The sequence below is a fragment of the Meles meles genome, chromosome 7, assembly GCF_922984935.1.
Source record: "Meles meles chromosome 7, mMelMel3.1 paternal haplotype, whole genome shotgun sequence".
Taxonomy (NCBI): domain Eukaryota; kingdom Metazoa; phylum Chordata; class Mammalia; order Carnivora; family Mustelidae; genus Meles; species Meles meles.
This window is the reverse complement of record NC_060072.1, coordinates 23251283-23264097: the sequence shown is the minus strand read 5'-3', so window position 1 is coordinate 23264097 and position 12815 is coordinate 23251283. Positions and strand designations below refer to the sequence as shown.

At 40.5% G+C, this 12815-nt stretch overlaps 1 pseudogene; it reads left to right on the top strand.

Annotated features, from left to right (window-relative positions):
* The first annotated feature begins 11388 nt into the window (after positions 1 to 11388).
* On the top strand, positions 11389 to 12593 carry LOC123946925 (annotated as a pseudogene).
* Positions 12594 to 12815: the final 222 nt, after the last annotated feature.

Sequence of the window (12815 nt, the reverse complement as noted above, 5' to 3'; positions counted from 1 at the left end):
TGGCCAGAGATGACATCTACTCTGTCCCATCCACAGTGTATGCTTTCTCTTTCCATAGACTCAATCTTACCAAATACTATGCCAATCCTTTCCCTCTCATACTAGCTACAGCTTCAGTGGAAAAATTCCAGAGTTATCTATACAAGGTCAAGGTCCAAGAGCCTGGGCTGATTCATGAAACATTCAATCACAGTTTCCACCACAGGCCATGATCTGTGCCCATTTAGATGAGCCATAGAAGTCAGAGAGTTGAGGAATCCCATTTGGCAGAATGGCAATAAGTAGCCCTTCAAAATGTTTTGCATGCAATCATTATTATCTTAAAATCTGGAAACAGAGGGAGTGAAAGAGATGCTTTCCCGTTATCCTTATTATTTTCATAGAAGCAATTTGTGCTGCTTTGTCATTTCATAACACAATGCATTGCAAATGCATCCAACCTACTGCTATCACTCCTCCATTATATGATGGCTGCTGACCTCCTCTCATACTGACATCCTTCTACCACATTCTGTGCCTTCATTAACATGGGCTTAGGAAGATATACAGCCTTTCTGGTTGTTTGGGTCTGTCCAGATAATTCATCCTAGTTAAGAGTTTTATCTCTCCCCTCATGTTATTGCTACCAATAAGAGTATTTAATAGTTTCAACTGATAAAAAAAAAAAAAAAGACAAAAACAAAAACAAAACTGGTAACTCCATTATTCTTGGCTTACAGAGCAAACAAAATTACATGGCTTGGCCCTATTAAGATCTGTTGAGTGACAGAAACCAGACTCTAAGTGCTTAATTGTAAATCCATGCCAGGCACTATTCTAGGCTATAGGACACAGCAGTGATCAAAACAGGAAAAAAAAAAAAAAAAAAAAGATCCCTACTCTCATGGAGTTTATATTCTAGAGGGATATAAATATGTCCATTTAAAAAATATGGCTCCCAGCTCTGTCACCTACAAGCTATAGTGTTTGTAAATTTCTTAAGCTGGAAGTTACATCAACTCTCATCTTCCTTAGCAAGGGAATGATTATAGTTAGGGTAGTTTTGTAAGTAAAGTGATAATATAAAGTGTTTTAACATAGGGGCTAGCATATAATAAGCCCTTTATATAAGTGGTAAATTATTATTATTATCATTATTACATTTCTATTTGCCCCTATTTTCAGTGACTTTATACATATTATTTTAAAATTACATTTTAATACTCTTAACCTAACCAGTCAGATAGCCACAGTCTGATCTTCTGTATTATATCTGACAAAATTCTAACCCTATCCCCCTCACATTATCTCTGTTCAACCACACTGTATTTTCCTTATTTTGTTTAAATCCCTATTAAGTTAAAATGGATCACAGATGTCCTCCCAAACCCAATTTGTTCAGCCCAATGTTAACCTCCCTCTGCATATAATGCAGGTCCCACAAGAGAAGGATGTTATATCTTGGGTGATTCATGCAGATGGAAGCAGCCATGAGAAACAAGAGAGTTGTAGATGCTCTTGCAGACAAATAGACAGTCGTATGCATCACAAAGCAGGATGCTAAGGGACAAATCAGCTCAGAAACATTGACTCTCTGTCACTTCTACTGCTTGGAGGAAATGAATGGCCAAAAAAAGGGACTGATAAAAGGTGCTTATTTAAAACACTATGTGGGTGGGGAGAGGTGAGGGAGATGAGTGGTGAGTGGTCACGTGAAATTAAGAAATCTGAGGTTCTAGTCTTCCCTGTATCCCTAACCTAATGCATAACACTGAAAAAGTCCCATTCTCTCTGAGCTTGTTTTCTTATCTGTAAAATCAGGCTATCTAAGGGACCTGACAGCTTCTAAATTGCTGTGTTGATTTCTGCGGCATATTTATTTTTGAATGAGAAGCCTACAAGAATAGAATTTTTAAAACACAATTTCCTTTCGTCAGTAGTATTCATCAATAAGATGGAAAAAAGATAAGAACCACCTGACAGGATTGCTATGAAGGTCAAGTTGGAAAATATATGTAGAGTATTTAGCATAATGGCTGGGATGGTCATATATTACCAACATACATTGTCCCTACACCTTGAAATCTTGAAATCAGAGTGTGATCCTGACAATGTATAATAATCAAATAAAAAATTAAAATGATCTATATTTTTAAAGTGTTTATTTATTTGAGAGAGAGAGTGTATGTGTGCAGGGAGAGGGGGGTGGGGAGGGAAGGGGGGAGGAACAGAGGGTGAGGGAGAGGGAGAAGGAGACTCTCTGCAGAACACAGAGCCCTACACCAGCTCAATCCCAGGGGACCCTGAGATCATGACCTGAGCTGAAGTCAAGAGTGTGGCTCTTAACTGAGCTACCCCAGCCCTCCAAAATGATCTATCGTTAAAATAAACTACTATAGAGGGAGGGAAAAAAGTAAACAAATGTAGATGCAAAATTAAAATCTCCGGGTATTTGAGCTTATGAATATTTTTGGTTCATCCTTTTACTTGAGAGATAACCTGGATTTTCTTGACATTGAATCCTAGTTCTGACACCAACTGTGTGACTTTAGACCAGTTTTATAACCTCTCTGTAAACAGAAGTGTCAAAACACTTCCTTATTGAGAAATGAGTTTATAATAGTGAAGCACATATTAAGCACTATTTGTTAATAAAAATATTTTCCAAATCTGTAATAATGGACATATGCAGTCTTACAGTTGAATGAACTTTCTTTTATAAAGCTATGATATTGCCCCTAATTTAGTAATTTAGTACATTTTTACAAAGTGCTTTAAATAGGCTGACCATCACAATAACTCTGTGAGGTGGGTCCTGTTATCATCAGAGGGGACAAGTGCTAGAAGAGAACTGTCCTAGTCTCCCCAATCTCACCAAGGTATGGGGTGGAAACTTGCCCATCCTTAAGGGCCTCCCCTAGTTTTTTTGGCCTCAGCAGATAGCACACCATGAATCTCCTTTGCCCAAGGGCTAAGGCTGCTCTGGATAATCAGGGACAAAACTGGACTAATCGCTCTTTCTCACCTTTTTCTCTTTCTGGCACCTGCACAAGGATCCAGTCTATGTACTCGGCTTGTGTGTCCTCTTATTAAAACTAACTCTTCTTTTAGGTTCTCATGTAGGGCAAAGGGATGGGCTGGTGGTCCAAAGACTTCACTGGAGTCTTGGCTTTGTCTTAAATTCCATGAAACTTTGCATATATTACTTGATTCTAGTTCAAACTTATATTTAATTCTCAATCCACTCAGAGTTTCTGAGAATTTTTTGTCAAAGTGAGAGAGACAGACCCATTAAGACATTGAATGCACGTTGTCTGGGAAAGTTAAAGGAGGTGGGTGGTTAAAATTCCATCATTCCCTCCGGACCATCAAGCTGGACACAAAAGAGTCGAGATCACTCAGAACTTGCCACCTCTCCATCTCCCAGCCTGCTCCGTGGTCCTCTGACAGACCAACGTAGGGAAATACCCTTGTGAGGGTCCAAAAAAAGTTTTAAAATTCAAGGGTAGAGTTCTTGATTCTTTTGATTTCCTATAGTTGGATGCAACAATTTGCATTAGGCAGAGTCCCCAATGATTTTTCACCTCAATTGAAGCCAGCAAGAGAATTTTTCAGTGTGTTCTGTATATTTTCTGGTATCAAGGAATAAGAGGGAGAGAGATAAGTCATCTACAGAATTATGTTTGTGTGTTTTCACTTATTCTTACTATCCAGAGTAATCTCAGTTTGAAAGTGTTCAGCCAGAAGACTATCAAATGTAATAAGAAAATGCTTGCAACGTTTCTTTTTGGCTTTTGCAGAAATTGCCTGTTCTGACACTATTTAGAGCAATATTAGTGTTTTCAGAAAAATGTTACTTGGTGGCATGTGTATAATTTGGCCACCACTTTAAAAATTACTCTAACTTATAGCTCAAGACCAGTTAAATTTATGGCATGACTTCTTTTTTTTTTTTAAAGGAATGAATAAAAAATCTCACCGGAAAGATACAAATTTATTTTTACCCTAAGCATTTTAAACTTGAGAAAGAAAAGGAATGCATTTGTTATTTTGACCTTTTACCAACCTATTTGCCTTGTAGGTTGCATTAGTAATTCCTTAACATCTACTAAAACTGCTAGTAGTTATTTATATGAAGAAACCATTTTTCAGCCGTTTGTTTTCCCTGATTCGTTATGAAGGAGACGTTCTAATTTTCTGGCTCAAAATATTAGCATCAACTGGAGTAACTGTTTTCAGTATTACCAGGTAAATGTCTGCTTAGCATAAGAAGAAGAATGGCTGTCTTTTATTGAACGACTCACCAGTTACTCCACTGGAAAGAGTTCTATGTATTGTTTGTAAAAATCACAACTTTGTAATGTAGATATTATTATAATTCCCACTGTACAGATAAGAAAATGAAGATGCTTGTTTGAGATCACACAGCTAGCAAGTTACAGAGCCTAAATTAAAGAACAAGGAGCATTCTCTGAGATTCACCATAAGTTACCAATTCCTCTTATAATTGAATAGAGATCTCTGCAGGCCAATATGACTGATGTGGGGGTTTCTGATTTTTAATTAACTCTACTTTTAAGTTTCTATAGTTAGAGTCAGCGAAGTAGACAGAACTAGTTTGGGCTCTGAAATCTAGTAGACTTGAGTACTAGCTCCACCACTTGGCAGGTACCCGGCTTTGGAGACGTTACTTAATATCTATAACATCACCTCATAAAGTTGGGAAGATTAAGTAAAGTCAATCTCCTAAGTACTGAACACGTTCCCTGCACATGGTATGGGCTTAATAAATGGTATATCTCTTCAGTCTACTTTTAACAACAACATGCATTTTAAACTGCCTGAAAATATAAATATTCAAAAGCAGTTGTTCTACTACTTGCTAATGCCTCCATTACTATATTTCTTTTGTTTTGTTCCTTATCGCCAGGGACATAAACCACATTCTTACAGAGGATTTGCAGGATTTGTAAGAGGAGCTGCTTCCTCTGATGCATGGGCAAGGAGGAGCAATTCTTTTTCACCGCCAGAAAAATAAAGGCTACTTTCCTTCCTCAGATGCACAAGGTTTCTATTATGTGAAAGCAAATTGAATGCAGGTCCGACAAGATTTAGCACGGGGTCTAATAACAAATGAAACAGAACTGGGATCCAATGTGATTTATCACTGTAATATTTATACATATCAAAATGGAAAATATTTTTGGTGTTGGAAAGAAAAGGTGAATTGACTGTCCCGTTAAGAATCAGCCAGTACTTTTCCTAGGTCATTTTAACTGAACCAAAGAGATATTAACAGGACGTGAAATGCTGACGTCTGTAGCTATAAACAAAATCTAGCCAACACCCATAAACATAATGGTATTAGGCAGTAGTTGCGTTGAATGGTAGACAACGTTGCTTTTCTACAATATCATGGAGAACCGTGCTTAGTGGGTCTGGGAAGAAGTGACAGTTGGTTTAACCCAAGAAGTTCATGAGAGGGAAAACTCAGCAGAGCTGAAGAGCGTGCACACCAAGACCAATCTGCTATCTGTAGGGAGGGTCCTCCAAGGAGAAGTCACTGGTCTTACCCTAACGGAAAAATCCACAGAAAACCTGTCATGGGCAGAATTTTCTTTCTTTTTTCCCCCCCCCACTATATTTTGTGGCCCACTTGCAATGTGCCACTGGATGGGGCTTTTAATCTTCTCCATTCCATAACTTTTGTCCTAAATAAGTTTTGTAATGCCATCGTTCTCATGTGTATCCCACTGGAATAATCTTTCACTGACAGTTGCAGACTTTAAGAAACTTGGTGACACTAGGAAGGGAAATCTATCTGCATCCTACCTAGGTATTTATGTATTTATACAGTGTCTCTGAAGCCACATAAATACAGTGTTGCTCAGGCCAGCAGCTCTGTCAGAATGATGATGATACATAACTCTTCCAAACGACTTACAGTTTCTATAGGACTTTTCATACAAGCAAAGAACAGGGAGACTGTTTTCCTCGGTGCGTACGTTATGTGGGGTTTTATGCTGTGCATTTCATTCAGTCCTCAGCATTGCCTAGAAGATACTTGCATCCACATTTTTAAATTGAGAAAACTAAAGTTCAGAGAGGTTCAGCAACCTGTTCAAACCGCATAGCTGATAAATGGTAAATTCTGGGCTGGAACCTAGGTCTTTGTAATCTAAACAGAAATTGCTGCAGGAAGGTAAAGTTAGAAAGAGTAACAAATATACAAGATATTGAAGTCCAGGCAAGAAATTTAGACTTCAGTGTTTATTTTATAGGTGAAAGAAAATTATTCAAGGCCACACGCAAGGGAATGTCATGAGTCTTTGTTGTTCTCTAACCCAACTTTGGGTGCCTTTCCTTTTTTGTTACTCTGCTCATCCTTATCTACATTCCTTCCATTCATTTGTACTCCTCCACATGAGGAAGATTCTCAGATTAACTCCATGTAATAGAGTTAAGAACAGGGGGAATCAGAGAGATAAGGGAGAATGCTGAGGACCAGAGCCAGGCAGAGATGGCATTAGAAGTCAGGTCTCTCTGGACTCACTTTTTTAAAAGATTTTATTTATTTATTTGAGAGAGAGAGACAGAGATAGTGACAATGAGCATGAGCAAGCAGAGGGAGCATGAGCAAGCAGAGGGAGCAACAGACTCACCTGCTGAGCAGGGAGTCTGGTGCAGGGTTCGATCTCAGGACACTGGGAACCTGACCTGAGCCAAAGGCAGATGCTTAAGTGACTGAGCCACCCAGGCACCCCTTCTGGGCTCACTCTTAATTGCAGTACTTAGCTTCATGTACCCACATGCATAAATATGTATGGTAATAAGTATTTGAATACATAAGGTCATATAAAATTTCAGCTTCCCTGTAAACCCACTGTTAAAAAGAGTTCCAAACACTATACATTGCAGGCAGAGAATATGCAAAACACCATAATGATCTATATAACATGAGGAAAACAGCAAAAACTAAGGAATACAAATAATGTCTGAAATAACCAAGCTGAAGTCATGGGCTGCTTAAGGTTATTGGATTCTCTCACAAATATCTTAAAAGGAGTGCCTCCATGTGGATGCTGACTAGTCATCATTTTTCTAAGCTAATATCATTGCTGCGTGGAATGTCATAAAGTTTAGGAATAAAGAAAATAATTCTAGAATCCTCTAAAGGAAAAAAAAAAAGTACATTCAAGGAGAAGTGGATTTTTTTCCACTTGTTTTTGCTTTATCATGGCACATTAACTTGATGAAAATTTCCCTTGTGGATATGAGGAATTGTTTTGACCCTCTGTACTTGTATGTTTATTTTGATGGTTCTAAATTTAGCAAAGCGTTATTGTCATCATTGATCCTAGAGAATTATTCACCTGTTAGTGAATCAATAGTTGCATGGGTTTATGGTATCATGAGGGATATTGACTGTCAAGTTTATTTACAGTAATTGATGATTTTTTAATTGTTCTCTGTTCCTGTTCCTAAAATAACTAAGCAGTAATGATCACTTCACTGGATAAAGAAAAGGCTCATAAGTCAGAGAGGAAAGAGCTTCGGGTTGTGTGTACTCAAGAAGAAATAGGACATGCCTAGCAAGCTCCTGGAATTATTCAAACCCTGGCAAAAGCCGAGGCAGCCGTCAGGAGCCAAGCAGACTGCTCTGTCCCATGCAATGTCCCTGCCTTTCCTGTGTGAAGTGGTTTCCCCCTTTTCTATGTCCCCATCCTGACCTAAGCCTGTACCACCTTTCACAGTGGATGAACTTCTTCCCCTACCACAACATCCAATACATAGTCAGTCACTCAAGTAGTATGTCAGATTACCTAATTCGTGCATGAAGCTACTTCCCCTGTTATACCCTGAGCTCCTTAAGTGCGGAGGACAGTGTGTGTTTATGGACTTTGCATTCCCAGAGCCTTGCTTTTGCATGAACCTTCCCATGTGCTCAGAAGAAATTTGCTGAGAGGCAGTATAAGCAATGGTAAGACTTTGAAACTAATCGACCTCTGTTCAAATCCTGGCTCTGCTACTGACTCGTTCTATAACCTTAAGCAAGTTACTAATTTCTCCATGCCTCACTTTCTTTATCATCAAAATGGGATAGCAGAGAACTTACAAGGTAGTCATGAGAACTAAATGAGTTTCCACAGGTAAAGTGCTTTAAACAGAGGAATATTATGGCTGTTAGTCATGGTAATTACCAGTAGCTGCTATAACAAGCAAACCTCAATCTCCGTGACCCAATAAAAGAGAACATAATTTCTCCAGTGTAGCTGGTCCATGCCAGCTGGCTGTTCTCCAGGTAACAATTCTGTGTTCTAAATCCCTCTATCATGTAATGTCATCATCTTTAACTCACGGTGTCCAAGATCCCATGAAAGGAGAAAAAAGAGGATAATTACATCTGGAATAGTTTCTGGAGGACTAGACCTCATAATGACATGCATCACTCACCCTAAAACCAGTCTTAAGGTCCTACCTAGATGCCGATGGTCTGGTCAACATAGCCTTCATTATGTGCACTGTCACAGAGTGAATGAGTTTAGTGAAGGCACAGCATTCTTTCTGCCAATGGAAAGGGTTAAATAGATGCTAGCCACTATTTAAAAAATTCAAAGCTTGGAACACCTGGGTAACTCAGTCGGTTGGGCATCTGCCTTCGACTCAGGTCATGATCCCAGGGCCCTGGGATAGAGTGCCATGTCCAGCTCTCTGCTCAGTGGGGAGTTTGCTTCTCCTTCTGCCTGCTGGTCCCCCTGCTTGTGCGCTCTCTCTGGGAAATAAATAAATAAATATCTTTAAAAAAATATTTCAAAGCTTTAAAATCATACAAATAGATATATATAGCTGGGGAGTTAAGTTTCAATGTTAAATGCCACTGTCATAATTTTAAATTCAATTGTTTGGTCATATCTCTCTGTAGGATCCTGACACCAGTCTGCTATACTTGATGCTATCAGCTCATCCGGGACCTTTAAACCAGGGGTCACAAAGTCCTACTGAGGGAAGACAAGTGACATAAATGAACAGCACAACAGAGGTGGTGAGGACTGCAGGGTTCTGGGGACCATCACGTACTCTGTCAGACACCCTGACAGTAGTTAGTAAGAACACTATCCTGAACTTCCCCGTCCTCCAATGTCTCAAGAAAGTCAGAAATCAGGATTTTTTTTAAATTTTTCAAAGATTTTATTTATTTATTTGACAGACAGAGATCACAAGTAGGCACAGAGGCAGGCAGAGAGAGAGGAAGGGAAGCAGTCTCCCTGTTGAGCAGAGAGCCTTATGCAGAGCTTGATTCCAGGACCCTGGGATCATGACCTGAGCTGAAGGCATAGACTTTAACTCACTGAGCCACCAGGCGCTCCAGAAATCAGAAATATAATGTGAAATCTCTCAAATTTAAAATGTTGGCAACTACTTTTAATATTTTTAAAATGTTGGGTGGGCAAAATAGTTTGCCAACAAAAGGACAGCCCCTTTCTAAGAAATGTGAAGGTAATAGGTTAACCACATTATTTTAAAGCAATCTGTTAAGATGGTATGTTGATGACAGTTAAGGCAGATGAAGAGATGCTCAGGAAAGTAGTGTGAGAACAAGACCAAGAGATGTATAAAGAAAGTAGTCAAAGGCTAGAAGCTTTTTTTGTTTTTGTTTTTTGCCTGGAAGTTAGTTTTAAGTGACTACCACCTTACCAGCCCAGGATATGGGCCTCACTGTGCAAGCCCTGAGTGTGTTCTCCCTAATATTAGGACATGGCCCCATTGATAGGATGGCAGGTAATTGTATGGACTCTGGAACCCGTGTACCTATATTTAAAGCCCAATGCTACAACTTAAAAGGTTTTTAACCCAGTTCCTCCATTTGTAAACTGAGGATACAGTTGGTATCCACCTCAAGGCTTGCTTAGTAGTTCCCATGAGCTAATAAATGTAAGAACATATACTTAGAACACATCTCGTGTATAGTAAGTGTTCAGTAAGTGCTAGTCATTACTTTTCTTACCACTATTACCTCTGGTATGTGAGCTGAACTTGATCTGTGGGCTCCCCAGTTTGCAATTTCTGCTTTAAACCATGGCAACTGAGATTCAAATCAGAAAGCACTTAGCATGGATAAAAACAAGCATTACAGGATAGCCCATGCTTTCTGGAAATTGCCTGGCCCCTTTTGCTTTGCCTTGCCTCATCTTTACTTTTTCCTTCCTACTCCATTTCTGCTTCTACCTGGCTCTTGACCTCTGTGGATATATCTCCAATTTTCAACTCCATTCTTGCTTTTTGCCTTGACAATGTTATTTTTCCTGGTTTGCAATTTAGATTTAGCTTTTGCAATTTAGATAAAGTTTACCACTCACCATGACTTCTCACTCTTATCTACTACTACCCTTCACTGGCCTGGCCAAGCTAACTCCCAGGAGAAACAAAGCTTGGAGAAGTTAGGCAATTCGACCCAACCAGGATCTGAAATGGGTCCTAGGACTACAGCCAGGGATCCCCAAATTTCAGCCATACTACACTCAGTCTTTATTTTGCTGAAGCAGAAAATTGAGTCTCAGCTGATTTTGAAGTTAGCTTATGTGAACAAACCCCTTAGCTAGGAGGTCAGTCCAATCCCAGGATTATCTCAACAGGCCTTTGCTGTTCTCAGCTCATTATTGAGATATGCAAAATTCCCATGAGGTGATAGAATCTTTGTCTTTTTATGACAAATGGCCATACACTGAAAGATCTAATTTTAGTGAAAGTAAAAATGCAGCTAGTTAGCTATCAGCAATAGAAGTTGGTGCATCTCAACAAAATTAAGAGGATACTCATAAAGAGCTGGAGATTTCATTCAACAGCACCAAGGGTCTATGCAGAGTCACAAAATGATGGCCCACTAGTGAAATCTGATGAGTTGAGGAAGGAGGGAACATAGTGTTAAAAGCATTTGGATGCTCTCAAATACAAGATGGATTCTCCAGCAGGCCTGAACTATCTCTTTTCTGGAGTTGGAGCTCTCTAGCCTATTATATAGAATAAATGAGCATGAAGACTTAAGCTTCTATACATAACATTTTGTGTTCCTTCTTAAAGATGCTTATGAATTTTGCTACCCTATGGCTTAAACAGCACATAATAGCCATTTGAAATATTCCAACAAAATGCCTCTTTTCCACAAATCTATAAACTCATTTTAAAAAGTCATGACCCTGGAAGAATGTTGTCTGAGGATCAATGAAACATCTTGTTAGTTCAGATTTAGGCTTACTTCATATGTTTGCCCAGCATCTGCCAGACAGTGCTAAGAACTTTCACATACATTTCATTTATTCTTCGCAATAATCCAATGTTCTTTAAGAACACCATCCACATTTTACAGTCTTGGAAACTTTGGTCCAAGTTTCTGGACCAAGAGAGTCACTGAATGCTGAGTCAGTGTGACAGTCCATATGTAACCAAATATTATGGATCCTACCTGAAGGACACTAAATTGTGGATAATAATGGAATACCTTGGTGGAGGCTCCACGCTAGATCTATTAGAACCTGGCCCTTTAGATGAAACTCAGATTGCTACCATCTTAAGAGAAATCCTGAAAGGACTTGATTATTTGCATTCTGAGAAGAAAATTCATAGAGATATTAAAGCTGCCAACGTCCTGCTCTCGGAGCACGGGGAGGTGAAGCTGTCCGATTTCAGGGTGGCGGGCCAGCTAACAGACACGCAGATCAAAAGGAACACCTTCGTGGGCACCACGTTCTGGATGGCGCCCGAGGTCATCAAACAGTCCGCCTACGACTCAAAGGCAGACATCTGGTGCCTGGGCATAACAGCCATCGAGCTCGTGAAGGGCGAGCCCTCTCACTAGGAGCTGCACCCCATGAACGTTTTATTCCTCATTCCAAAGAACAACCCCCCCCACCCAACCCCACCCCACGCTGGAAGGAAACTACAGCAAACCCCTCAAGGAGTTTGTTGAAGCCTGTTTGAATAAGGAGCCAAGCTTTAGACCCACTGCGAAGGAGTTACTGAAGCACAAGTTTAAAATAGGCAATGCAAAGAAAACCTCCTACCTGACTGAGCTCATCAACAGGTACAAGAGATGGAAGGCGGAGCAGAGCCACGAGGACTCGGGCTCCGAAGACTCAGACAAGAAGACAGATACGGACAGCCAGGCCTCTGGAGGCAGCGACTCTGGGGACTGGATCTTCACTATCCGAGAGAAAGATCCAAAGAGTCTTGAAAATGGAGCTCTTCAGCCTTCGGACTTAGAAAGAAATAAGATGAAAGACATCCCAAAGAGGCCTTTCTCTCAGTGTTTATCTACAATTATTTCTCCTCTGTTTGCAGAGCTGAAGGAGAAGAGCCAGGCGTGCGGACCCAACATGGGGTCCATTGAGGAGCTGCGTGGGGCCATCTACCTGGCTGAGGAGGCCTGCCCCGGGATCTCGGACACCATGGTGGCCAGCTCGTCCAGCGGCTGCAGAGATACTCTCTAAGTGGTGGAGGAACTTCAACCCACTGAAATTCCTTTGGCATTTGGGGTTTTTTCTTTTCTTCTTCATTCTCCTCCTCCGAAAACGTCCACGAGAGCCTTTACTGACCCCGCTGCAGCGGTGTGCCATCCAGGGGCCCCCCCACCCCCCCCGACCCCGGCCGCGGGTGCCCACCGTCCCGGGGCGCACGGCCCCCCCTCGCCAGCCTCCGCCCGATGGACACGTCCTGTGGGGTGGGGATGGTCGGCTCCTGCAAACGATCATTTTATTTTCTCGTTCGTGTTTTTTTAATTTTAGCCATCATGCACATATCAAGGAAAGTGTCTTTAAAAACAAAAACAAACCCTGAAATGT